The sequence below is a fragment of the Molossus molossus genome, unplaced genomic scaffold (assembly GCF_014108415.1).
Source record: "Molossus molossus isolate mMolMol1 unplaced genomic scaffold, mMolMol1.p scaffold_m16_p_3, whole genome shotgun sequence".
Classification (NCBI taxonomy): Eukaryota; Metazoa; Chordata; class Mammalia; order Chiroptera; family Molossidae; genus Molossus; species Molossus molossus.
In genome coordinates, this window is record NW_023425366.1 from 112,219,174 (window position 1) to 112,223,474 (window position 4,301).

The following is a 4,301-nucleotide window of genomic DNA, read 5'->3' on the forward strand; positions in this document are numbered from 1 at the left end:
TATATCATTTGATCAGGAATAGTTTCAGGAGACCTGAAGATTGAGGTAAATATTTATTTAGAATAAGAAATCACAACAAATTCAAATTGGAAAAACCTGCCATGTATGCATAAAAACCACAAAATCCAGAAAAATAGCATACTTTCATTAATTAAGGGCCTGATACAATATACAAACCTATTTTTCCTATACACTGCATATTTGATGGCTTCTTCATGAATATAATTTTTATAATATTTGCTAAAGAGACAATGAATAAATCAAGTCTTCCCTATAGCATGGACAATTTTTTTAAATTGATAATCTGGATGTATAAAGTAGTTTCACTTAAAGACTTACTTATTGTTGGTACTGCTACAGCTTTGTGCCCTACAAACATAAAAATTATTTTAATTTGAAGGCAGAATTCCTGACAAAAAGAAAAACTACATGGTGAATTTTTAACAGAATATGCTGTTACCGAATATATTTCTAACAAGAAAGAAGTTCTCTTTTCACTAGAAATCTATGAGAACTAAATCCTCTACTTACCATTTTAATTACCAGATAACTGATTTCCCTCCCTATTTTCTGGCTTCAGAAACCTCAATCCTTGACTTCTTCAATAGTCACATATTTCAGGTGCCAGACACTGGAGACTACATTTTTATCAAAATTAGGCTGATAGGCAATAATCACCTGTGACCGTGAACCACCAATTTATCCTATTAAACCTGTACGAAGTATATCTCCAATCACAAAATACCTGAAGCCACTGTGCTGCTAGTGAGGAAGGAGAAATCAAGATGAAGAGAAACAACAGTCTTAAATGACTACAGTTAAAATATCTTACTTTTATAAATCTTCCAGAAATATCTAATCATGTGAACACATTGCTATAATCCTTCTCAGGGCCTTTGGAATAAAATCCAAACTAGTAAAAAGCCCTAAAACATCAGACTAAATATGCCTTCACATATGATGCTTGCAAAAAAACATGCAAAATCCAGTAATCATAAAGTATAATAATATCTTAGTGAAAATACTGAATATCTTTGAACCACCTACCATTCAAACAAATACTACCAATAATTTCCATTTATGTATGCTTCTCCATTCCATGCCCCCATCCCCTCTCCTCCTCATTCTGAGATAATCTATATTTAAAAATTGAGTTTATACCTCTATTGCTGTTTGTAAATTATAGTTTAATTACACATGTCACATGCAAACTACACACAGCTTAACTTCACTTGTTTTTGAGCAAAATATATAGTTTTCTAATCCTTGTTTTTTCACTCATATTCACAGAATTTATCCATTTTGTTGTGTACAGCAATAATTCATTTTCATGGCATAATAATCCATCGGGTCAATATAAAAAATCTGTTTATCTATGAAGATATTTGGGTCATTTCCAGTTGTTTCTCTTTTGTTTTTCTTACTAACATCACTGCTGTGAATGTTTTTGTTGCAACGTACATGTCTGTATTTTTAAATTAAATTTATTGGGGTAACACAGGTTAATAACACTATATACATTTCAGGCATATAACCTTATAACACAACATCTGTATAGTCTACTGTGTGCTCACTACCAGAAGACTAGTCTCCTTTTGTCATCATGTATTGGCCCGTTTCCCCTCTGGTAACTAACACTCTGCTGTCTGTATCTATGAGTTTTTGTTTGGTTTGTTCTTTTCTGTTTTTTTATTTTTTTCACATATATGAGTGAAATCACATGGTTTTTGATCTTTTTCTTTTTTAAGTATGATTTTACTGATTTTTTTAGAGAGGGAGAGTCAGAAACATTGATGTAAGAGAGAGAAACTGATCGGCTGCCCCCTGCATGGCCCCTATTGGGGATAGAACTCACAACCCCAGCATGTGCCCTTGTGAGGAATCGAAGAGGGACCTCTCAGGCCATGGGACGATGCTCAATCCACTGAGCCACACTAGCTGGGTGGTTTGGGTTCTTTCTCATCTTATTTCACTTGCCATAATACTCTCAAAATCGATCTCTGTGTGTGTGTGTGTGTGTGTGTGTCTTTAACTGAAGGTCCCTTACTGGTCCTGCTTCCATGAGTGGCCATGACCAGGTGGAAAAAGAGGGAAACCAGGTGGCTTGGGGAGGGGTAATCTCCACAACATCCCATTTATACACAGAATCAAACAGATAAGCAGAGAATCACTATTGCAGTTAGAAGTGAGCAGCGTGGGAAAGCAGAAAAACAGGTAAGGGATGTTAAAAAAGAATACAGCACCCCTCAACTGGGTGCCTGGGAGATTCTGGTCTGTTCCAACTCACAGTTGAATCAAAAGATCAAAAGCAGTGAGGGAGGAGGAAGGTCCAGGGGATGAGGGGGCTGTTTGGCACCTGGGTGAAGAGATTGCCTTCCCCCTGCTGGGATCTCCACCTCCCCTCAGGTCTGGCAGAAAGGGGGCACCTGGCAACCTCTACAGGCAGGTCTGGGGCTGCCACATTCTTCAGGGAGGGGATTGGAGGGGGCTCACAAAGGCTTGCCCTTCAGGGAGATAACAGCAATGCCCCCAGCTTCTCTGCCAAAGTGCAGCAGTCCTTGACCTCCTCATAGCAGTCTGCTTGTGATTTATGCTTGATCCCTGTCAGCTCTTCTTTTTCTTAATCCTCACCCTAGGACATTTTTCCATTTATCTTCAGATAAAGTGGGAGGAAAAAGAAAGAGAGAAAGGCAGAGAGAAACATTGATGTGAGAGGGACACATCAACTGGCTGCCTCTCACACGACCCTGACTGGGGACGAACCACAACTGTGGTATGTGCCCTTGGCCGGAATCGAACCTGTGACTCATTGGTCCACAGGCTGACGCTCTTCTTGATGTCATCCTTGAGACTGGAATAGATCATTTTGCTTTTAAGGAATGAAAACTCAGGGGCCCAGAAGATAAACACCAAGTCCCCATTCTTTCTCTCTTTGGTCTCACAGGCCATGTCATACAAGGTGTAGTGGCAGTCTATATCTGGCAGGATCTTGATAAAGGTGGTGTAGGGGTCACATACAATCTAGCCCACATCACCTACCAAGATCTCCTTGCCCTCCTCCAGAATGATGCTCTTGTCTTTACTAAGGCGAAAGAGCACAACCTTTTTGCACTCCTTCACCTCCTCTGGTGTTGAGGACTTACGCACCTTCATGTCTTGAACACTTTGACGACTCCATCAGAGACAATTACATTGAAGGCCATGTTTCTGGAAGTGAAAAGGAGACAGAAGAGCCTCAGAAGTTGAGAGCCGCTGCAGCTGCTGCCAGGATCTGACTGCCTATGTTGTTGCAAATGGCAATATTTCATCTTTTTTTGTGGCTGAGTAATATTTCATTGTATATATGCACCACATCTTCTTTATCCAACCATCCACCAATGGATACTTAGGTTCTTTCTATGTCTTGGTTGTTGTAATGCTGCAATGAACAAAGGGCTATTTATATCTTTATGAATAAGTGTTTTCAAATTTTTCTGGTAGATACTCATATTACTGGGTCATATGGTAACCCTACTGTTAATTTTTTGAGGAACCTCCAAACTGTTTTCAAATTGGCTGCACCAATTTACATTCCCACCAGCAGTGTGCGAGGATTCCCTTTTCACATACTCTCTATTGCTTATTATTTTGTCTTATTAATAACAGCCATTCTAACAGATGTGAGGTGGTATCTCACTGTATTTTTTTTATTTTTTATTTGTGTTTCGCTTACAACTAGTGATGTTAAGTGTCTTTCAATATACTGCTGGCTATGTGTATGTCTTCTTTGGAAAAGTATCTATTCAGGGGCTGTCAATTTTTAAATCACATTCTTTGTATTTCTGTTGAGTTGTATAAATTCTCTACATATTTTGGATGTAAACCCTTGTTGGAGGTATCATTTGCAAATACCTTCTCCCATTAGGTTGGTTGCCTTCTTGTTTTGTTGTGGTTTCTTTTCCTGTGCAGAAACTTTTTCATTTGATGCAGTCCCATTTATTTATTTTTTCTCTTAGTTCCCTTGCCTTTGGGGTCAAGTTTACAAAACCCTCGCGAAAGCAAAGTGCCTAAGTTTAGTGCCAATGTTTTCTTGTATGTACAGTGGAACCTTGGTCTTCAACTTAATTCATTCCAGAAGGCTGTTCAAAAAGCCATTTGTTTGAAAACTGAATTGTTTTTTATCCCATTAGAAGCAAATTGAATGAATTCATTCCAGACCCTCCAATGATTCCGTTTTAACCTTTCTTATATCCATGTATAATATACAGTTTAATCTATAAATACTTTAAAAATAAGAACATGGAATGTAAAAATTTAAGAAA

At 38.2% G+C, this 4,301-nt stretch overlaps 1 pseudogene; it reads right to left on the minus strand.

Moving 5' to 3' along the window:
- Nucleotides 1–2,489: 2,489 nt before the first annotated feature.
- On the minus strand, nucleotides 2,490–3,268 carry LOC118642778 (annotated as a pseudogene).
- Nucleotides 3,269–4,301: the final 1,033 nt, after the last annotated feature.